The sequence below is a fragment of the Cervus canadensis genome, chromosome 13 (assembly GCF_019320065.1).
Source record: "Cervus canadensis isolate Bull #8, Minnesota chromosome 13, ASM1932006v1, whole genome shotgun sequence".
Lineage (NCBI taxonomy): Eukaryota > Metazoa > Chordata > Mammalia > Artiodactyla > Cervidae > Cervus > Cervus canadensis.
Window position 1 is genome coordinate 74,967,081 of NC_057398.1, and position 24,768 is coordinate 74,991,848.

Here is a 24,768-nt window from a genome sequence, read left to right on the forward strand (position 1 = left end):
TGACCATCTGGTGATGTCCACGTGTAGAGTCTTCTCTTGGGTTGCTGGAAGAGGGTGTTTGCTATGACCAGTGTGTTCTCTTGGCAAAACTCTATCAGCCTTTGCCTTGCTTCATTTTGTGCTCTAAGGCTAAACTTGCCTGTTATTCCAGGTTTCTCTTGACTTTCTACTTTTGCATTCCAGTCCCCTGTGATGAAAAGGACATCATTTTTTTTTTTTTTTGGTGTTAACTCTAGAAGGTTTTCTAGGTCTTCACAGAACCATTCAACTTCAGCTTCTTTGGCATTAGTGGTTGGGGCATAGTCTTGGATTCCTGTCATATTGAGTGGTTTGCCTTTTAAATGAACAGAGATCATTCTGTTGTTTTTGAGACTGCATCCAAGTACTGCATTTTGGACTCTTTTGTTGACTATGAGGGCTGCTCCTTTTCTTCCAAGGGATTTTTGCCCACAGTAGTAAATATAACGGTCATTTGAATTCAAGTCACCCATTCCAGTCCATTTTAGTTCCCTGATTCCTAAGATTTCGATGTTCACTCTTGCTATCTCTTGTTTGACCACTTCCAATTTACCTTGATTCATGGACCTAACATTCCAGGTTCCTATGAAATGTTGTTCTTTACAGCATCGGACTTTACTTTCACTACCAGACACATCCACAGCTGGGTATTGTTTTTACTTTGGCTCAGCCTCTTCATTCCTTCTGGGGCTTTTTCTCTGCTCTTCTTCTATAGCATATTGTGCACCTACCAACCTGGAAGTTTATCTTTCAGTATCATATCTTTTTGCCTTTTCACACTATTCATAGAGTTCTCAAGGCAAGAATGCTAAAGTGGTTTGCCATTCCTTTCTCCCGTGGACCATGTTTTATCAGAACTCTCCACCATGACCCGTTGGTCTTGGGTGGCCCTACATGGCATGGTTCATAGTTTCATTGAGTTAGACAAGGCTGTGATCCATGTGATCAGTTTGGTTAATTTTCTGTGACTGTGGTTTCCATTCTGTCTGCCCTCTGATGGATGAGGTTAAGAGGCTTGTGGAAGCTTCCTGTATCATGGGGATTCCAAAACCCACCATAGTGGCAGGGGAAAGTATTTCCTATAGTGGGATTATCCCATTTTTCAGTTCAGTTCCATTCAGTTGCTCAGTTGTGTCTGACTCTTTGCAACCCCATGGACTCTAACATGCCAGGCCTCCCTGTCTAACACTAACTCCTGGAGTTTAACTCAAACTTATGTCCATTGAGTTGGTGTTGCCATCCAATCATCTCATCCTTTGTGCCCTTCTCCTCCCACCCTCAATCTTTCCCAGCATCAGAGTCAATTCAGATGAGTCCGTTCTTCGCATAAGGTGGCCAAATATTGGAGTTTCAGCTTCAGAATCTGTCCTTCCAAAGAATATTCAGGACTGATTTCCTTTAGGATGGACTGGTTGGATCTCCATGCAGTCCAAGGGACTCTCAAGAGTCTTCTCCAACACCACAGTTCAAAAGCATCAATTCTTCTGTGCTCAGCTTTCTTTATAGTCCAACTCTCACATCCATACAGACTAATGAAAAAATCATAGCTTTGACTAGATGGACCTTTGTTGGAAAAGTAATGTCTCTGCTTTTTAATATGCTGTCTAGGTTGGTCATAGCTTTTCTTCCAAGGAGCAAGCATCTTTTAATTTCATGGCTGCAGTCATCATCTGCAGTGATTTTGGAGCCCCCCCAAAAGTAAAGTCTGTCACTGTTTCTATTGCTTTCCCATCTATTAGCCATGAAGTGATGGGACCAGATGACATGATCTTAGTTTTCTGAATGTTGAGGTTTAAGCGAACTTTTTCACTCTCCTCTTTCACTTTCATCAAGAGGCTCTTTAGTTCCTCTTCACTTTGTCCCATAAGGGTGGTGTCATCTGCATATCTGAGGTTATTGATATTTCTCCCGGCAATCTTGATTCCAGCTTGTGCTTCATCTGGCCCAGAATTTCTCATGATGTACTCTGCATATAAGTTAAATAAGCAGGGTGACAATATGTAGCCTTGACGTACTCCTTTTCCTATTTGAAATCAGTCTGTTGTTCCGTGTGCAGTTCTAACTGTTGCTTCCTGACCTGCATACAGATTTCTCAGGAGGCAGGTCAGGTCTGGTATTCCCATCACTTTAAGAATTTTCCACAGTTTGTTGTGATCTACACAGTCAAAGGCTTTGGTGTAGATGTCAATAAAGCAGAAGTAAATTTTTTCTGGAACTGTCTGCTTTTTCGATGATCCAACGCATGTTGGCAGTTAGATCTCTGGTCTCTCTGCTTTTTCTAAGTCCAGCTTGAACATTGGACGTTCACGGTTCACGTACTGTTGAAGCCTGGCTTGGAGAATTTTGAGCATTACTTTGCTAGCATGTGAATGAGTGCACTTGTGCAGTAGTTTGAACATTCTTTGGCATTGCCTTTCTTTGGGTTTGGAATGAAACTGACCTTTTTCAGTCCTGGATCCTTGCTAACTGATAACAGAAATAGTGATGGATAAGCAGATCTGTTGATCCACTTAAAGACATGAGAATTGCTTCCACCCTTGGTTGTTTAAAGGATCCCTGTGTGCAAAGGGTGAATGTCCAAGGCCACAAAAGCAGTGGCAGTAGGATTCTTAGAGACCAAGGAGAAAGGAATTTATTGAAAAGGAATATGGGAAGTGCCCTGGAGGCTTGAAGTATGGGGGCAACATTCCTGTTTAGGGTGAATTTCCTCAGGTGTAAGAGATATGCCTGTAAAACTTGGACCCTGATGCTAAGTAGGCACAATTCCCAAGGTGACTGGAGCTACTCAGATGATCAGATTTGCCCTGAGAGAGGTTGTCATTAGATGAATTTCTAGGATGGCTTGTGTGCCTGTGGATTGTTTGGATTTACAGAGTGGCTTATGTTGTGCTCTCAGGTGTCTTGAGACATAAGAGGTGGAGGAGGGAGTCGCTCAACCCATGGAGGATGGTAGAGACCATGCTGCCTAGAGGAATTTTTTCAGATGAGGTTCCCCAAGGTCACCTGTCCAACCAACCTCCTAGGAAATCATGAAAGCAGCATGCATTTCCACAGCCCTCCCAGAATATACAGGTCTTTAGGGAAAGAGTAAGTGCCAGTCTTCCCCAAAGTCATTTGCAACATAGCATAGAGGGAAGAAGGAGCAAGAGAAGCAGGGGGCTGAGACACTTTGCGCAGCAAGTCAGACTAGGTAGGAAAAGGAAAATGAAGACTCCACGTCACGGGGTGGAGGCCAAGGAGAAGCAGGCTCAGTGTTTTGCTTGTATGAGTATGTGCCTGAGTTGCACGGAAGTTGTTTTGCTGGGGGCAGACATTAATGGGCCCGTTCCCTGACCCCCTTATCCTGTCATGGGAGTCTTCGAGTGGCAGGTGCCCTCATGGCTTTTAAATGCCTGACCTATGCCCACACAGTTTCAGTAGCCCTGATCTTCAGTTTAAAGAAGAAAGAGGACAGAGGAAAGGAGAGTCTTTGCACACCTGAGCAGCAGCTAGTGGAACACAGTAGGCAGTGGGGCCTTTGGAACACATCAGAGTGTAACCCTGGCTAGGGTTCCTTCATTGCTTCCGTTGCCACTTGCCTGTTCACAAAGGATTCAAGGAGACAAGAAAGTCTGGAGAAGGCCTTAGAGGCAGCAGCCTTCCCAGTACATTGTATAGAGTAGCAAAGAGGGGAGCAGCTGGAGGAAAGGAGGATAAGGTCTTTCCAGCCATAGGGGCAAAGACCCTTACCTTTGCTGATGAGAAGTAGGCGATCCAAGTCATGGCAACAAAATGTCAGATCAGTTCTTCTTCAAGATGTTGGGTTGGTTCTTCTTCCTCAGTTCTTGTCTTGTCATAGCAAAGAATTGAAATAACAGACCAGTTACAGCTCAGGCAGGCAAATATATTGGGTAAGCAGTTATCAGTACACCCTTAAAGTGTGAGAATGGACCCACCCCCACAGGAATGGCCCTGTCTTATTTTGACTTCCCTCGTTTATATCCCTTCTTCCCTCCCCAGAGTAGGTTCCTGGGGCCTGGTTGGTAATGCCCTATGCAAATAGGAGATTGTGCCTTCACAGGCCCAAGACAAGTCAAGGAAGGGGACGTGATTTCCCACCAGAGGTTCCCACTTCAGTCTGTGACTTCCACTTTTTGTGGGCTTTTTCCCCCCTCCTCTAGCTGTGGCTTCCTCTGACCCCCATCTTGGACCCTGTTTTCCTATTCTAACTGCCTAACAAGAAGAAACTAAATTCTCAGCGGAGGGAAAAGAAAAGTGGAGTATCATGGTTATTTAAGCATCAGCTAGGAATTAGCACATAGGCTTTAACCCAAAAAGAAGTCAAGCGGCCAAGCCTGACATACATGGGATGTGCTCTGAAACTCATGTGGCAATGGGAGGGGGTACTCATAATTCTCTCAGGAAAGAGGGTGAATCATTGGGGAACAGGAATATAATCTACCACAACAGGCAAAAAGATTAGAAAAATATGATTGTTAATAACTATGAATTCTGAAGAGAAGAATATAGTTAATTGTATTCTGCACATTTTAGGTTCTCAAAATGAAGAAAGAAGACAAAGGAAAAAGTTTGGATCCACTATAATAAACACTTGTATCCTGCTCTTTAACATTTAATGTTAATTCTGTGGGTAGAGGGGAGAAGAAAAACCTTTCTCCTGCTAGGGCCCTGGGAATTAAACTGACAAAAGACAGATTAACAAGAGAAAAACAGTTTATTAACATGTGCAGAGTGCATACACATGGGGGAAACTCAGTGGTGAGTAACTCACTTCAGTGGTTAGAACTTGAGGCTTGCATAGCATTTTAACAAAGAATCATAAATTTGTAGAGAAGTGACAAGACAGAGGAAAATTAGTTTAGGCTTTTAGGGTGGCAAACTCTGGGAAGGTAAGTACACATGGAAAGGAAATGGAAGACAAGGGTTATTTCAATAAGCTTTGTTTGCAGATCTGTCTCAGTGCTGACTTTTCATCTTCTTTATGCTTTAAAACTCTCCCAGAAGAGATTTACAGCAGTCCTCATTTCTCAGAAGTATCTGCTTTTAGTCAGTAGGGGAAGTTCTAAGATGGCTTTTTTTTCTGATTGTCACTTGCCTCCAGTTCAAAATAATCCTATGCCAGAGCCATATCTTGGGGTGGCATTTTCTGATCTCCTGCAAGAGTATTTGCTCATATCACTAATAGTCTTCCCCCTTATATTACTAGATTTTTAGATGCAGAGATCCACTATGGCTTAGAAAAGCCAAAATAAATGAGATGATAGAACTTGGGGACTTAGAGGGATACAATTTATGCACATTTTCCAAGGAATCTGGATATCTGGTGTTTTATTATGTGTAATTGTGATTCTGAATGCTACATAACTTTAAATAATGAAATGTAAAACTTTATTTTTAAAAATGAAAAGGTACCAAAATAATATTAAGCACATAAAAATATTGGACAGTGAGAGAATCATGAAAAAATGTGTTTACCAACAATTTGGGTATTTTCAGTTGCAGAAAAAATTGTGAAAAATTTTTAAATAGATAAAAGAATTACTGGATGTATTCAATTGAAAACGATGTTTTAGGGACTTCTCTGGTGGTCCAGTGGCTAAGACTCTGCACTCCCAATTCAGGGAGCCTGGGTTCAATCCCTGGTCAGGGAACTAGATCCTACATGCCAAAACCAAGACCTGGTACAGTCATAAATAAATAATAAATAATAAAGAAAGAAAATGAAGCCTTATCTAGAGCACATCCTTCTAGGTTATCTGATTCTTTGAAAGGAGTTTGCACCTTTCATTGTCTTTGAGCTCTTTTACAACAAGTTGAACATAACATAGCAATGCAAATAATTCTGTTTAAATACAGGCAAATGAATCTTGTCTAGTGAAGGGAAAATTGGTCTCTCTCCCCCCACACAAAAAAATCTAATTTTGTGTTTTTTTGTAGATTGATTTTAGGGCCTATGTGTATGTCTGGTCTTTGAATTCTCCTTCAGACTTGTTGAAACCCTGCATCATTACTTGAGTTAAATAAAATCTTTGATATATGTTCATTTTATATTTGTAATAGCATCATGATTTTATCTTTTAAAAAATTTATTTTGTAACAGTGAATATTCCACTAAAATTTCTTTGTAATGAATATTTACTAGGAGTCAGTCTCTGATGCTGTATGTTTTTACAAATGTATAGTATAAGATAATATTTTGATTTAACTGTTGCATATCCCCCATAATTTTTCTTGACTTACACCTCATTTGGTCTAAGCTTGTTCCATCAGATTCTCTCTCTTAGTGATGCAAATTCAAAGATATCTGTGAGTTCTGAGGCTGGTGGTAAGGTGGTATCCTCTTGATACTGGTGGGGCCAGCATCTCTGTGGGATCATTCTATGGGATCAGCAAGAGTGGAGGCATGGATTAGGCATGGATTAGCCATGCCCCAAGCATGATTCCTGACTGCTGCCTTCTTCTTGAATCTCCTGGTAGCTTTTGTTTTCTGAATATTATCCAGAATTCTTCCAACAAATTTTCTGTTTTGATTTACCTAATGTGAGATGATTTATGTTATTTGCAATCTGAGTAACTTTAATCAAAACAAAGTAGCATCAAGAAGGAGGGCATAAAACCATCACCCTTGTTACATCCAAGTCTCTGCCTGTATTGCCTGAATCTTTGTGGCTAGAGAAAAACACCCAACTTCACAGACTTATTCTCACTTTAAATTCAGGATTACCAATCTGAGTCTTTAGCTGTCCGGCAATCATCCTTTACTCTCTTAACCTGTTTCCTCTCTCACACTCTCCTCTTGTATGCTCATACTCCCAATACATCCTCTCACCTTCTCTCTCCGGGCAGTGAACCTAGCTTGCTTCCTCATCAAGAAAAAGGAAACTATCATGAAAGCATGTCTACAGATTATCACTTCTACTCACCTGGCTTCCAGGAAGCCATGATGTGTCCACTTCCTTTTATCGCACAGATTCCTCCTTCTCGGTTTCTTTTGCGAGCCTCTCTTCTCCCAGACCACTATATCTATGTTGTCTGACACCATCGCCTCTCGCCTCAAGGGGCTCTTTTTTTTTTTTTTTTAAAATATGGAACGCTTCACGAATCTGCGGGTCATCCTTGCGCAGGGGCCATGCTAATCTTCTCTGTATCGTTCCAATTTTAGTATATGTGCTGCCGAAGCGAGCACTCAAGGGGCTCTTTTGAGCACTGGAAGTGTGGCCAGCCTGAATGGAGACTGCTGTAAGCACGTGCACATAAGATTTCAAAGACAGATCAGGATAAAAGGTGATATAAAATATTTCACTAATAATTTTTATAGTGATCACATTTATAGTGTTGAAATAACATTTTGGATATCTTAGTTTAAAGTTATAATACTTTCACCTGTTTCTTTTTCTGATTGTGGGCTACTAGAAAACTTAAAACTGATGTTACTCATGTTGCGTTTCTATCGTCAGTACTGATCTAAATGTTGGCGTGCCTGAGACTGAGTCTTTGGTCCCCTAGTCTTTCTCTGCTCTTACACTCTCTTTCAGTTTTAGGGCTTTGAATACTTTATTTTTATGCCAACAGCTGTCCGATCTCTCTCCTGAGCTCCTGGCTGTATATCTCACTGCTTGCTCAGCTTCTCCACCTGGAAAATCTAATATATATCTCAAACCCGACTTTCCTGTCTCAGCTGATGGCAACTCTGTTGAGTTGTTCAAGAGAAAACCTAGGAGTCATCTTTGACTTCTTTCTTTCTCTCAAATGCCATATTTATTTCTTTCAGTGAGCTTATATTCAAAGTGTATCCAGAATCTAACCATCTACACTGTGATGGGGTTTAGGACACACTATTCCAAATTATAGTACCTGGGCATATTTAATATTTTTAAACTGAAGGAGTTTGAGAAAACAGCAAAAGCAGGAAGGTCCCTCTGACCTCTTCAGCCCTTTCCCCTGAAGCAGGTACCAAGGCCGTCATGTAAAGAAGTGCTCTTACATGAAACAGGAAATGATAAAGAAAGGAATATCCTTATATCCAAGAAAGGGCACTTGGACATGAAGAAGAATCTGAATGAACAAGGCTTGCTGAATTTTCTCCAGGTTATTATGCATAGCTCAGTCTCTTTGTCCTAGCATATTGTTCCATGACTTTGAATTGCTCATCAAACCTAGCTTTAAAAGCACTCAGGTTTAATCTTTTTTTTTTTTTTCAGGTCTTCATTTCCGCATAAAGATTCTTGTATCATGTAAAATAAATATGTATGATTTTCTCCTGTTAATCTTTATCAGTTTAACTTTCAGACTCAACCAAGGGACCCTAAAAGAGTCAAGAAAAAGTTTTTCCTCCCCTACAACTACTTCCCTGTCTGGCTACCACCATCTTTTTTTGCCTAGATTACTGGGATAGTAAGAAATAGATCTGGCTTCTGTTGTGTATTTACAGCCTGTTCTTAATGCAATACCTGAGGGATTCTTTAACTCCTCTGTTAAAAATCCTGTCAGAGTGAAGGAGAAAACAGACAGAACAGGCTCCATCTCGAAAGCAGGACTCCGTCTTGGGCTGGACTGTGGACTTTGAGCTATACGCCCAGTAACTATGGAAATGATACACCAACTGGAAAACCAGACCCCCCCGGATGGAAGAGTCCAAGGGCTCGTACCTAGACTCTCCAGCACCTAAAAGAATACCCTAATTATCTGTGTAACTGAACAGAATCATAAATTCTATTATGCTTATTGGGGTATGACCACAGGCCTATTGATAATTGTCCACTGTTAACTACCTAGGCTTAAGGCATATGAATCATGGGTTAACTTTGATTGTATCTTTCTTTTCCTTTGTTCAGACTAGTTTCAGGGAATTTGGGGAAGTGGGTTTGGGCATGTACACTTAGAGTATACAAGGTTTTCACAAAAACTGGTTGAGATCCTTGGCTAAGGGGAGACTCTGCCTTGGGCCCACCGGTGTAATAAACTGCACTCCATTATCTGCATTGTCCTTCTGAGTGAGTTTGTTTCCCAGAACACGTGGCTACAACAAGAGTAAAGACCAATCCTTACAGCAGCTAACTGCCCTGGATGATATGATCCCTATCACATCCCTGGCCTTGTCCCCTAACAACTCCCACTCACCCTTTCCAATCACACAGCTATTCCTTAACAGGCCACGCATGATCCTGCCTTAAGGCCTTAGTATTTGTTGCTCTCTCTGCCTGAAATGCTCTGCTCTTACATATTTACACGGTTGAACATCTTAGATAGTCACATGGCTGAATAGCTCATTAAACTCCTTCAGCTTTTTGTTGAGATGTCCCATTCTAAAGGAGATTTCTCTGTTTAAAATTGTAATCTAAATACCCTCACCCCAATCTCTTTATTCCCACCTACTTTTTTTCAAAGTACTTACTTATCAGCCTCCAATATTCCATAAACTAACTTATTTATTATGTTTATTTTTTATTGTTATCCCACACACCATCCTTGCCTTGAAAGTAGAAGCTCCTATAGGACAAAGAACTTTTATCTGTTTTCTGATGCATTCCAAGTGCTTACAGCAGGGTCTGATACATGGAAGACATATCAACATGCATCTGTTAAATGAACATTAGGCTAATCAGAGGAGGCTGATAATTCTTACAAGGTGCAATAAGACAAAGTCCAGTTCAGTGTGGCCAAGCCCAAAGTAGAAAAGGAAAGCGAAACCAGAAATCAGATTCTGAAATCCAGATCAATAAAACAATTACTTGTCTGGTCCAAAAGCAGCCAACCAAATAGTCTGAATTGCTTTTTTTTTTTTTTCTTAGATTGGTTGACACAGTGAAGGTGGCGGGGGTAATGGAATCTTTCAGGATCTCAATGATTTTCAGATCTCACTGGGAATATGGAGAAAACATCAATAATTGCTGGAACCCTGACCCTGGTCCCCTAAACACCCTCTTTTCATGCAAACCTTTGCTGAAAGAGGGATCCCATTCCAAGGAGAGGAATGGAATGCACTTGTGGGGCAAGGGCAACATTCCTGTGGAGATTAGAGAAGATAGGTTCAGGGCAGCCTCCTTTGTACCTCTTTGTTCTGGGTCTAAGCCTGAAGGCTAAGGCCATTAAGCAGAAAACAATTGGGGATCCTAAGAAATGGAAAGTCCACACTTGGTTTTTCAGTTCAGTAGGGATGGAAGTACATGTGAGGAGACCCAACTATGTTACTAACATTCTTTCATTCACAAACAGATCTTTATTGAGTTTCTATCGTGTTCCAGGTGGGCTTCCCTGGTGGTTTAGTGGTAAAGAATCTGCCTGCCAATGCAAGAGGTATGGCTTCGATACAGGGGTCAGGAAGATCACCTGGAGAAGGAAATGGCAACCCACTCCAGTCTTCTTGCCTGGGAAATCCCATGGACAGAGGAGCCTGGTGGGCTACAGTCCATGAGGTCACAAAAGAATTGGACGCAACTTATCGACTAAAAACAACAATTATGTGCCAGACACATTCTTGGCCTTGAGGAAACAGATCACCATTTAATTAATGTAAGGTAGCTGCCTTCATGAAGCTTATGTTGTGTCTGATGTTGACTAAAAAAAAAAAAATTCACAACCTAAAAGTTGAGAGTTATGTTTTATTCAGTGGAAATTTTTAGGACTTTAAGCCTGGGAGGCAGCATCTCAAGTAACCCTGAGAGAACTGCTTTGAGAATTCTAGGGAGAGAGCCAAGATATACAGTTTTGCAATAAAGGGCAAGTAGTCGGAAGTCAAAAGATTGTTATTAATTAAAGAAAACCAGATATCTCAAGTTAAGTAATTTAGTGCTTTTCTATATATGGTAGGATACAAGAGCCTCAGCTCCCTGGAATCATTCCTGTGATGAGCACCTCAGCTTTCCGGGGCCAGTATTGTGTGTTTTCACATCCTGAGTCCCCTCAGGGTTCACCAGCTCACCACTATTGGCAGTGGCTGCAATCACTGATGACTATGACATCATTTGTTTACTGATATGGTAGGCAATATTCCATTTCTCAGTTCCTCCTCTTGGTCTGAAATTTGACCAATATTTGGGAGACATTTCATGACCAATTTTTGTCCCATGGCGCTGGGAGGTTTGTCCCAGATATGGCAAAAATTCTTGTTGACATGCCACTCTAGGTGCTATATTTCCCAATTAGGCTCTGTAGAAACTTAAAGATTCTTTAGTCTCTCTGACTTACCAGGCTGTTAGAACCCAGGAGATAATTTCCCTTGTTGCTTCTTCTCATATCTAGAATCACAATATTACAATTGTGCTACGTGGGGTTATACATAGTATATATTTCTTCAAGATGGGTACTGTTGAGATAGGAGATAGATGGGTTCCAAACTAGGCATTTACAACTAACCTCTTATTTATATTTCCCGAGGAAGGAGACAAGTGGGCTTGAGGCTAGGTACTTACAACAGCCTCCTATTTGCACTTCAAAATAGAAATTACAGCAGGAATCAGGGTAAATAGCCAGGCTCTGTCTCCTCAGGACACTTCAATATAACAGCTATGGCACAGACTGAGAGGGGTAAACCTCGCTTGAGTAAAAGATCAAGAGGCCACATATTTCCCATCCTAGCAGAAAAGGAGACACTACACATATGCAGAAAGGCTCCTTGGGAGTCAAAAGCAGGGGGCACTGCCCCATATTATGTGATGCCAAGGCCCTCTCCACAGGCCCCTGGGCTGGAATCCATCTTGGAAAAACATTGCACACACATGCTGGGGAGTGTCCTAGGACAATTCAGGTGAGGAAAAAGACACCAGATACTTGTCCAAAAGTAACAAAGACCCCTGAGAACTGCACTGTGTAAGTGAGTCAGTGGCCTTTTTACTGCACTCCTCCTTCTTAGGGGGCGCACCCACACCCTTTCTCTCCAGGTGTGTGTCTCTGCTTGTTGCTTCTGTCTTAACTAAACAAGCTATTTCTCTGTGTGCTCTCCCACTTATTGTGTTGTATCTCTAATATAAACTTCACACCTATTTTTTACAGTTTGCCTCTTTCAGAAATGCATTTTTCAGTGGGAGCAAGGGCCCAAGGAATTTTGCTGCTAGCCTCTAGCCCCTGGTGGATTAGTGGCTAAGATCCCTGATTTTTATCCAGGTTTCAGTTCAGTTTGGTTCAGTTGCTCAGTCGTGTCCAACATCTTGCGACCCCATGCACCACTCCAGGCCTCTCTGTCCATCACCAACTCCCGGAGTTCACCCAAACTCATGTCCATTGAGTCGGTGATGCCATCCAAACATCTCATCCTCTGTCATCCCCTTCTCCTCCCACCTTCAATCTTTCCCAGCATCAGGGTCTTTTCAAATGAGTCAGCTCTTTGCATCAGGTGGCCAAAATATTGGAGTTTCAGCTTCAACATCAGTCTTTCCAATGAACACCCAGGACTGACCTCCTTTGGGATGGACTGGTTGGATCCCCTTGCAGTCCAAGGGACTCTCAAGAGTCTTCTCCAACACCACAGTTCAAAAACATCAATTCTTTGGTGCTCAGCTTTCTTCACAGTCCAACTGTCACATCCATGTTACCCCGGTTCATTTCCTGGGCAGGGAACTAAGATTTTGCTTCAAGCCACTGCTTACTTCTGCCTTTCTGAGATCACTCTTTTTTAAGAGACAACAATCTTATATAAGTAATTCAGTTAGTAATATTGACAAAGTCATAGTGCAGCAGGGAAACATGAATCATAAACAATTTGAAAATAAAGAACACATTAAAACAATGATTAGTATAAGTAGTTGCAATCCAGTTGTACTAAACCACCAAGTCCACAGCAGAGCCAGCTGGAGAAGTCAAATTCTGGAAGGATCAGGTAGAGAGAAAGAGATAAGCATGTCATCTTTGTTTGCAAAGATATTTTTTTATTAACTTGTTGTAGGTTGTAGCATAATAGGAAAATCTTTTCTGGAAAACAAAAATTAAAGTTAGTGTATTTTCCAAAAAGTCATAGAATTATAATCATATTGGTTCATTCAGTCCCTTAATTAATTCCTGCTAATCTGGAGGAAATCGTCAGGTTGTTCACTAGGGTTTTGTCATTTGTTACCCAGATCCGTGGTATTACCTACTAATAAACGCTATCAGGAACTTGTTGTTCGGTTGCCAAATTGTGTCCGACTCTTTGTGACCCCATGGACTGCAGCACTCTTGGCCTCCCTGTCCCTCACCGTCTCCCAAAATTTGCCCAAGTTCATGTCCATTGCATTAGTGATGCCATCCAATCATCTCATCCTCTCTCGCCCTCTTCTCCTTCTGCCTTCAATCTTTCCCAGCATCAGGATCTTTTCCAGTGAGTCAGCTGTTTCTATCAGCTGGCTGAAGTAGTGGAGCTTCAATTTCAACATCAGTCCTTCCAGTGAGTATTCAGGGTTGATTTCCTTTAAAATTGACTTGCTTGTTAAGATTAACTTGTTTAATCTCCTTGCTGAAACTTATATTTGTTTTAAAAGTCCTTTTTAAGAGTCTTCTTGAAAATCTTCATTTTGTAAAAGCATTAGTGTAAAATAATGATTATCTATATAGGACAAAACTTAGAACAGCATGGTTGAAGCTTTGAGTACAATGCAATTAGCAAGAAACTTGGATATTTCTTTTTTTTTTTTTAATCTCCCCTCCCGCCTGGCCCTGGATATTTCTTTGACATATAATAGTTTAGGGTAATAACTAGAATTATGACTGATATCATATCAGGACATACTAGAGCCTAGAGATTTCATGTAAATTTTGGAATAGCTATATTAACAAAGTTTATTCATACACTATAACCTAACCTAAGGGTTTTCCTGGTGGCTCAGATGGTAAAGCATCTGCTTGCAATGCGGGAGACCCGGGTTCAGTCCCTGGGTTGGGAAGATCCCCTGGAGAAGGAAATGGCAACCCACTCCAGTACTCTTGCCTGGAAAATCCCATGGATGGAGGAGCCTGGTAGACTACAGTTCATGGGGTTGCAAAGAGTTGGACACGACTGAGCAACTTTACTTTTCACTTTTTTCAGCCTAAGGTTCATCTCCAATCACTTGACCATGTTTTTAAGTAATTTAACATACCAGATAAACTTAGTTTAGCATTCCTGTCTGAGATTCACTCTCCATAACTAGATACAGCCCACATGCAACAGCAAAGACCCAGAGCAGCCAAAAATAAATAAATACCAGTGATAATTTCTAAAAGCATTTGTTTTCTAATAGAGAACATCTCAGGGTGGCATGAAACATATTCATTAATAGTCTTAAATACCTTTAGCTTCTCTGTTTAGTAGATCATGTCTCAGTATCTTATTTGTGTGTGTATGTGTGTGTGTGAATGACCTAGCTATTCAATAACTTCTGCCACTTAAACTAGTACAACTCTAGAACTTTAAGTTACAAAATTATCTGGTGAGATCATTTTAAGTGGACATTTCTAAAGCATAATTAATTTTAAAGAGTTAACCCCAAAGCTCTTATCTCATTTACATTTAAAGTTTCTTCATATCAAATTATTTTCCTTGCAACATATAAAAGGTCTTATTTGACTTTTATTAGACTTAGGTACAATAAAGTATTATACTTAATATTGATGACTCTAAAGACATGCTTGTATTAGTTATATCAACAAACTTTAACACTACGTAGCAACTTAATATTAAATATTCCCCAGTTCACATGAATCTGAAAGTCAGATTTTGGCCAGTTTCTTTTATATTTAATTTGCAAGCACTTACATTGAAACTGAGTCTGTAAATTCAATTTTGGTAATACTTTCTAGAAGTAGAGATTATATATATATAATTATTTATACATATATTATATACTATATATAATTATGGGAGCTCCCAGGTGGCTCAGTTGGTAAAGAATCTGCTTGAAATGCAGGAGGTGCAGGAGACATGAGTTTGATCCCTGGGTTGGGATGATCCCCTGGAGGAGGGCATGGCAACCCACTTACACATTTTATATTAATATATAATTATGTATGTGTGCTGTGTGCTCAGTCACTTCAGTCATGTCTGAGTCTTTGTGACCCTATAGACTGTAGCCTGCCAGGCTCCTCTGTCCATGGGATTCTCCAGGCAAGAATACTTGAGTGGGTAGCCATTTCCTCCTCCAGGAGATCTTCCTGACCCAGGGTTCGAACTCAAATTTCCTGCATTGCAGGCAGATTCTTTACTCACTACATCACTAAATGAATCATCAGCTATTATAAAGTTATTAGTTTACATGGAACAATTGAAACACATTAAAGTTGCTTGCTCAGATGACTAAGGCGTTACAATTTGTAAAGTTTGGCTGAGGGAGCATCCCAAGAAGCTTGAATTTTAAAACTGCCACTTTGTCATTTTTTTCCCCCTTGGTTTCAAGTCTTGCCTGATTGGGCTTAGTTTCAGGTCATTGTGGCCTGTGTTTACATTTTCTGATTTGAAGAGATTTAGAAGAAAATGACAGTTGCTTTTAGTTCCCTAAAAGAATGAGTTTGTCACCTAAATGACACTAAAAAATTGATTTGTCCTACTATATATTATATTGGTCAGAAGTTTAGGAGTTCTATGTTTTGCAGCTTTAGAGTTGAATTTATCATGCCTTCAGAAGCTTGTGTTAGGCATTTGGCAAATACTTTTATTTTTTAAAGATTTTTTTATTTATTTAGTTGCTCTATGAAGCATGCAGGACCTTAGTTCCCCAACCAGGAACTGAACTTGTGCCTCCTGCAGTGGAAGCATGCAGTCTTAACCACTGAACAACCAGGGAAGTCTCAACAAAGATCTTCTTTCTGAGTTTACAAGTTAAACCCAGAGCAAAATCACTAATTTAATTTTTATTAGCCCTTGAATATTAGTTTCCAGTTTTTACTTATTTGTATGGCTCATGTAACTCAATTGACTTCCTTCAGTAAGTTCAATTAATATTTTCTGAGGGGCAGATGTATATTTCTTCACAGGGAAAGCTTCCCCAGTGAAACATGTCTACCTTATAATATAATTAAGCAAAAGAGTTGTAACCATCATATAAAGTCCATTTAAATATATATAAATTTTATTCTCAATTCTGTGAATATTTTGTACCTTTAACTTTAGCCTTCATTAGGATCCAATCAGGAAGTTTTGATCTTACAGAAGGAATTCTAGAATGTTTTCTTTCTTTTTATTCTCTGCTCATTTCGTCTATTTTTATGGAAAAGGCTCTGGCTTCCAAAGAGCGGGGTTTGAGCCAAGGAACTCAGGCCCTTTAGCCTAACTGTTGTCCCAGATAATTGCTGGTCAGGTACCTCAGTGTAATTTTTTTTAAGTCATACACACACACACACACACACACACACACACACACACACGTAAGGTAAATAGAGAAGACTTGTTAGGATTTTTAATGTTGAGGACCGGTAGGGGGGTCACTTTTGGCCCATTTAACCTTAGGTGGTATAATATCAAAACCTTGTGTTCTAATCACATAAATGTCCATTTTATTTATCCTATTTTAAACAACCATCTAAATATTTCCTTATTCATTTGAAATAAGTACTTTGTACAATTTCTACCTTGTTGGAAAAAGTATCTAGACTTTCCTTACAACATTTTTTTCTGTTAGCATTAATTATTCTAATGTTTTGGGACTTCTCTGGTGGTCCAGTGGTAAAGAATTCACCTTCCAATACAGGGAATGTGGGTTTGATCTCTGGTCATGGAACTAAGACCCCACATGCTGTGGGGCAACTAAGCCCACACATTGCAACTAGAGAAGCCTGCACACTGCAGCGAGGAGCCTGTGTGCTGCAACAAAAACCCAGCATAACCAAAAATTAAAAAAATATATTCTAATCTTCATTAGACAAATGAAACTATAAGACCCATTGAGAGGAAGCAAACACCACAAATAGAGCTTCTTAAGCTGTTTTTTTCCCCCCTTTGTTTTAAACTAAAGAAATTCTTAGGTTAGCCATTAGATATATTTCTTTTCTCCCACCTTTAATTTTATTTTTATTTTTATAGGTACCAAAAAACAGCTGTTTGTAATGAGAGTGCTCTAGAATCCACCAATTTAGAAGCTTTTTCAATTTAAAAGTATCCATCATTTGCCCATTAATAAAATATATATTAATAGTGATTCCAACCAATAAGACACAAGAGGTTTCCCCATAAAAGAGTGGGAGAGGATGTCACCAAAATAAAATCCAGAGAGTTTACTCCAAACAGCAATACGGCAGAAGTCAGATTTTCAAAACACATACACACACGCACACACACACACAGAATGCCCTGGGAAGATCAGGTAGAACATTTACATCTCAAAGACATAGAGAAATGTAAGTTTCCCCTTGAAGGCCTATGTTTAAAATCAGATTTCTGGACCAAGACAGTGGAGGAATAATACAGGGAGATCACCTTCTCCCCTGACAAATATATCAAAACCTGCATGTGGAACAACTATAGAACACCTTCTGAATGACCCAGACTTCCAAAAAGGCAAGTCAATCTCTTCAGAATGAGGTAGGGCCAAAGATAAAAAAGGAGACAAAAGATTTTGAGGCAGGGACCTGCACCTCAGGGAGGAAGTCGTGAGGAGGAAGCTTCTGCACACTGGGAAGCCCCCTCACAAGCGGGGTCAGGAGGGAGCTTTGAAACCTGAGGGGGAGCGCAGTGATGAGTGAAGTTACAGGTGCCTCAAAGGCAAAACAGAGAAAACTCGCCACAGAGATCATTGCCGAACAGCACCTTCCAGCCTAGAAGCAGCTCATGTGCCCACGGCAAGTGGGAGCTGGGTTCTCAGGCTCAGGCTTTGTGGGTCAGACCTCAGGGAGACGACCAGGTTTGGCAGCCATGAAGATGCTCTGAGAGGGCTAGTACGACACAGCTGACGGAGTCCAGGGAATACCCTGGAGCCTCCAGAGAGACAAAATATCATTCCCAAAGAAGCAGTCTAACCCTGCACTCACAGAACACCGGATCCTGCGTTAGTGAATATCGAAGAGGGGCAAAACAGCTGCAGTCTCCAGCTCCAGAGGTAGAGAAGCTGCCGTACATGCCAGAGACGGAAAGTGAGGGGCTGCTACAGCCTTGGCCCCAGGGATTGCAGCTACCGCCAAGCTGTGAGTGGCCGTGGGTTGCCACCCATGTCCTCCTGGAAGCCTGAGCAGCTTGGCTCTGCCAGGCATCCCACAAGCCCAGGCCAACACCCCAGGGAGGTGGATGACATGCCTCAGACTATGGCGACCTCCCTCAGGTCCTCACCATGGCCGGCACTCCTCACACACTCCAACTGTGTCTGATGTGCCTCTCCCTCTCCCCAGCCCAACTAAGAAAGACCTAGAAAGTGATTACTTTCAGCCCCTTGTGTCTGGGAGGAGAGCAGACACTGGAGAGTGACCTAAAGCAGAGGCAGCCCCAAACCAAAGCAGAACAGGAGGGGCTGCGTGAGTAAAGGAGAGAAGGGGGAAGCTGCCCCTGCAGCAGCAGATGCGGCAGATTAAATGCCCATAACTAGACTGAGACTATGGGCTTTAGGGGCAACTGTAGACTTTGAGAGCAAGTACAAGCTGGAGTAAGGCAAGATCTGAGTCTGAGCTGACCCCACACTGCCCCCATTAGGTCCAGAGATCTTTCTAGAAATATTGGAGGATTTTCTTTGTAGGCAAATGGACTGGAGCACGAAAACAGAGGGATCACAAGGACATTCTTCTCATTACCGCTCTCTATACATTAAATTAATATTAATTTAATATTTAATATTCTCTTTTTCTTTTTCATATTGTTCTAATGCTATTATTCCTTTAATTTTTATTTTTATAACCTACTTTTTCCTTTTTTAAAAACATCCTATTTTATGTTTGTTTTTTTTAAATTTTTTATTTTATTTATTTATTTATTTTTATTAGTTGGAGGCTAATTACTTCACAACATTTCAGTGGGTTTTGTCATACATTGATATGAATCAGCCATAGATTTACACGTATTCCCCATCCCTATCCCCCCTCCCACCTCCCTCTCCACCCGATTCCTCTGGGTCTTGCCAGTGCACCAGGCCCGAGCACTTGTCTCATGCATCCCACCTGGGCTGGTGATCTGTTTCACCATAGATAGTATAGATGCTAAAACATCCTATTTTAAAGTAAATTCATTTCATTTCATTTTCCTATTTTTACATCACGTATTAGTTATACGCATTCTTTTCCCTGTTTTTGATCTTGTGCTGTTTCACCATTAGTCTTGGAGTTTTGTCTTCTGTGTTGTGTGTCCTGTGAAGTCTTGGTGCTACAGTAAGGGGTTGGGCCTGAACTCCTGAGGTGAGAGACCCAAGTCTAGGACTTTGGACCACCAGAGAACTCCCAACTACATGGAACATTAATAGGCAAGAGCGTTCCCAGAGGCCTCCATATCAACACTGACACCAAGTCCTACCCAAAGGCCACCAGACTCCAGCAGCAGATGCCTCATACCGAACCTTTAGCAAAATATTAACACAACCCTGCCCAGAAAGGCTGAAAGTTTGCCCAAAGCCATAGTGAGCCTATAGACACCCCAGAACACACTGCTGGACATGGCACTGCCTTTCAGAGGGACAAAAATCCAGCTCCAACCACGAGAACACAGGCACAAGACCCACCAACCAGGAGGCCTATACAAGGCTCCAGTCCAACCTCACCCTTGGTGGGCAGACACCGTAATTAAGAGGAAATATGGCCTTCCAGCTGGCAGACAAGAGACCCCAAACACAGTAAATTAAACAAAATGCAAAGACAGAGAAACTGGCAGCAGATGAAGGAACATGGTAAAAACCCATAAGACCAAACAAATGAAGAGAAAATAAGCAGTCTACATGAAAAGGAATTCAGAGTAATAATATCAAAGATGATCCAAAATCTTGGAAATAAAATGGTGGCACAGATAAACAGACTGGCGGCCTGGATCAAGAAGATACAAAAAATGTTTAACAAGGGACTAGAAGAATTTATGGAGAAGGCAATGGCACCACACTCCAGTACTCTTGTCTGGAAAATCCCATGGATGGAGGAGCCTGGTAGCTGCAGTCCATGGGGTCACTAAGAGTCAGACACAACTGAGAGACTTCACTTTCACTTTTCACTTTCATGCATTGGAGAAAGAAATGGCAACCCACTCCAGTATTCTTGCCTGGAGAATCCCAGGGATGGGGGAGCCTGGTGGGCTGCCGTCTATGGGGTAGCAGAGTCGGACATGACTGAAGCGACTTAGCAGCAGCAGAAGAAGAAGAATTTAAAAATAGACAATCAGTAATGAACAACAAAATAACAGATTACAATACATTAGAGGGGACCAAAAGCAGAATAACTGAAGAACAGATGAGTGAGCTAGAAGATAGAATGGTGGAAATAACTGAAGCAGAGCAGAACAAAGAAAAAGGAATAAAAAGAAATGAGGACAGTCTTAGAGACCTCTTGAACAACACTAAGTGCCCCAACATTCAAATCATAGGGCTCCCAGAAGAAGGCAAAAACAGAGGGTATGAGAAAATATTTGAGGAAAGTATAGTTGAAAACTTCCCTAAAATGGAAAAGGAAATAGCCACCCAAGTCTAGGAAGCCCAGAGAGTCCCATCAGGATAAACCCAAGGAGAAGCACACCAAGACACATATTAATCAAACTAACAAAAATTAAACACAAAGAACAGATATTAAAACCAGCAAGGAAAAAAACAGAAAATAACATACAAGGCTATCTGCCTAAGGCTAACAGCTGGTCTTTCAGCAGATACTCTGCAGCCCAGAAGGGAGTAACAGGATATACTTAAAGTGATGAAAGGAAAAATACTAAAACCAAGGTTACTCTGTCCACCAAGAATTGCATTCAGATTTGAAGGAGAAATCAAAAGCTTTACAGACAAACAAAAATTAAGAGAATTCAGCACCAGCATTACAACAAATACTAAAATAACTTCTCTAGACAAGGAACATTATAGAAAGAAAAGGCCTGCAAAAAGAAACCAAAAACAATAAAGTAAATGGCAATAAGATCATACATAGCAATAAGTACCTTGAATGTAAATGGACTACATGCTCCAACCAAAAGACATGTATACATTGGTTGAACATTGGTTGAATGTATACAAAATCAAGACCCCTATGTATGCTGTTTACAAGAGACCCACCTCAGATCGAGGAACACATACAGACTGAAAATGAGGGGCTGGAAAAGATATTCCGTGCAAATAAATCAAAAGAAAGTGGAAACAAAAATACTTTTATCAGATAGACTTTAAAATAAAGAGAGACAATGAAGGACAACACATAATGATCAAGGGATGAATCCAAGAAGACATAACAATATAACAATTATGTATATATATATATATGCATAATATAACAATTGTATAACAAATACAACAATATAACAAATATAACAATTATAAATATATATACACCGAACACAGGAGCACCTCAATACATAAGGCAAATACTAACAGATGTGAAAGGGGAGATTGATAGTAACATGGTAACAGTAGTGGATAATATCCCACTCACACCAATGGACAGGTCAACCAGGCAGAAAATTAATAAGAAAACACAAGCTTTAAATGATACATTGGACCAGTTGCACTGAAATGATACCTACAGGGCATTTCATTCAAAAAAGAAGATTTCAGCTTTTTCTCATGTTTTTCAGGATAGATCATATCTTGAGTCGCAAATCAAGCTTTAAGAAATTGAAATCATTTCAAGCATTTTTTTTCTGACCACAATGCTATATGATTAGATATAAATTACAGAGGGAAAAACTATAAAAAACACAAACACATGGAGGTTAAACAACATGCTTCTGAATAACCAACAGATCATTGAAGAAGTCAGAAAAGGAAATAAAAATACACCTAGAAACAAGTGACAATGAAAACATGACAACTAAAAACCTGTGGGATTGTGGGATACAGTAAAAGCAATGATAAAAGTGAAGTTTGCAGCAATACAAACCTACGTAAAGAAGCAAGAGAAACAACAAATAAACAAGCTAAACTTACACCTAAAGCAACTAGAAAAAAAGAGCAAAGAACCCCAAAGTTAGTACAAGGAAAGAAATCATAAAGAGAGGAAATAAATGAAAAAGAAATGAAGGAGACAATAGCAAAGATCAATAAAACTAAAAGTTGCTTCTTTGAGAAAATGAACAAAATTGACAAACCATTAACCAGACTCATCAAGAAAAAAGGGAGAAGACTCAAATCAATAAAATTAGAAATAAAAAAGATGTTAAACAGACAACACAGAAATACAAAGGGTCACAAGAGACTATAAGCAACTATATGCCAATACAATGGACAACTTGGAAGAAATGGACAAATTCTTAGAAAAGTATAACCTTCCAAAACTGAATCAGGAAGACATAGAAAATATGAACAGACCGATCACAAGCACGAAAACTGAAAGTATAATCAAAAGTGTTCCAACAAACAAAATTTCAGGGCCAGATAACTTCACAGGTGAATGCTACCAAAAATTGAGAGAAGAGCTAACACCTATTCTGCTTGAACTCATCCAGAAAATTGCAGAGGGGGGAGACTGCCAAATACTTTCTACAAGGCCACCAACACCCTGATGCCAAAACCAGAAAAAGATGCCACAAAAAAAGAAAATTGCAGGCCGATATCACTGATGGACATAAACACAAAAATCTCCAAAAAATCCTAGCAAACAGAATCCAACAACACATGAAAAAGATCGTACATCATGATCAAGTCAGTTTTATCCCAGGGATGCAAGGATTCTTCAGTATATGCAAATGAATCAATGTGATACACCAAATTAACAAATTGAAAGATGAAAACTGTATGACACCTCAATAGATGCAGAGAAAGCTTTTGACAAAACTCAACACCAGTTTATAGTAATTTAAAAAAAGTCTCCAGAAAATAGGCATAGAAGGAACACAACTCAATGTAATAAAGGCCGTATATGAGAAACCCACAGAAAACATTATTCCCAATGGTGAAAAACTGAAAGCATTTCCTCTAAAATCAGAACCAACACAAGGAAGCCCACTCTCTCCACTATTATTTGACATTGTTTTGGAAGTCCTAGCCATAACAGTCAGAGAAGAAAAAGAAATAAAAGGAATCTAATTTGGAAAAGAAGATGTAAAATTCACTGTTTGCAGATGACATGATATTATACATAGAAAACCCTAAGGATGCCCTCAGAAAATTACTAGAGCTAAGCAAAGAATATAGTAAAGTCACAGGATATAAAATTAATACACAGAAATCCCTTGCATTCCTATACACTAACAAAGAAAAATCAGAAAGAGAAATTAAGGAAATAATTCAATTCACCATTGCAATGAAAAGAATAAAATATCTAGGAATGAATCTACCTAAAGAGATAAAAGAACTGTATGCAGAAAACTGCAAGATATCTATGAAAGAAATCAGATGAAGTAATTTAATTCAGATAACTATTACATCTACTACTGTCAGCAAGAATCCCTTAGAAGAAATGGAATAGCCCTCATAGTCAACAAAAGAGTCTGAAATGCAATATTTGGGTGTAATCTCAAAAACGATAGAATGTTCTCAGTTCATTTCCAAGGCAAACCGTTCAATATCACAGGAATGCAAATCTATGTCCCAACCACTAATGGTGAAGAAGCTAAAGTTGAATGGTTCTACAAAGACCTACAAGACCTTTTAGAACTAACACCAAAAAAGATGCCCTTTACATCATAGCGGCCTGGAATGCAAAAGTAAGAAGTCAAGTGATACCTAGAGTAACAGGCAAGTTTGGCTTTGGAGTACAAAATTAAACAGGGCAAAGGCTAACAGAGTTTTGTCAAGACGACACACTGGTCATAGCAAGTACCCTCTTCAAACAACACTAGAGATGACTCTACACATGGACATCACCAGATGGTCAATACCGAAATCAGATTGATTTGCAGCCGAAGTTGGAAAAGCTCTATACAGTCAGCAAAAACAAGACCTGAAGCTGAATATGGCTCAGATCATGAGGTCCTTATTCTAGAAATTAAAGAGAGTAGAGAAAATCACTAGGCCATTCAGGTGTGACTGAAATCAAATCCCTTATGCCTATACAGTGGAAGTAACAAATAGATTCAAGGGATTAGATCTAATAGACAGAGATCCTGAAGAACTATGGAAAGAGGTTTGTAACATTGTACAGGAGGAGGTGATCAAAACCATTCCCAAGAAAAAGAAATGCAAAAAGGTTGTCAGAGCAGGCCTTACAAATAGCTGAGCAAAGAAGAGAAGCAAAAGGAAAAGGAGAAAAGGAAAGGTACACTCAGCTGAATGCAGAGTTTCAAAGAACAGCAAGGAGAGAGATGAAATGCTTCCTAAGTGAACAGTGAAAAGAAATAGAGGAAAACAATAGAGTGGGAAAGATTAGAGATCGCTCTGAGAAAATTAGAGATACCAAGGGAATATTTCATTGAAAGATGGGCACAGTAAAGGAGAGAAACGGTATGGACCTAAAAGAAGCAGAAGATATAAGAAGACGTGGCAAGAATACACAGAAGAACTATATAAAAAAAGTGTTACTGGATAACCACGATGGTGTAATAACTCGCCTGGAGTCAGTCATCCTGGAGTGCCAAGGCAAGTGGGCCTTAGTTAGTTTCACGGCAAACAAAGCTACTGGGGGTGATGGAATTCCAGCTGAGCTATTTCAAAACCTAAAAAGCACCTAAAAGTGCTTCACTCAATATATCAGTAAATTTGGGAAATTTAGCAGTGGCCATAGGGCTGGAGTAGGTCAATTTTCATTCCAGTCCCAAAGAAAGACAATGTCAAAGAA

The 24,768-nt window shown here is 40.1% G+C and overlaps 1 non-coding gene across 1 annotated transcript; it reads right to left on the minus strand.

Moving 5' to 3' along the window:
- Window positions 1-7,097: 7,097 nt before the first annotated feature.
- Window positions 7,098-7,204, minus strand: LOC122452701. Its single transcript, XR_006272848.1, has one exon. It is a non-coding gene; the product is annotated as a U6 spliceosomal RNA (small nuclear RNA).
- Window positions 7,205-24,768: the final 17,564 nt, after the last annotated feature.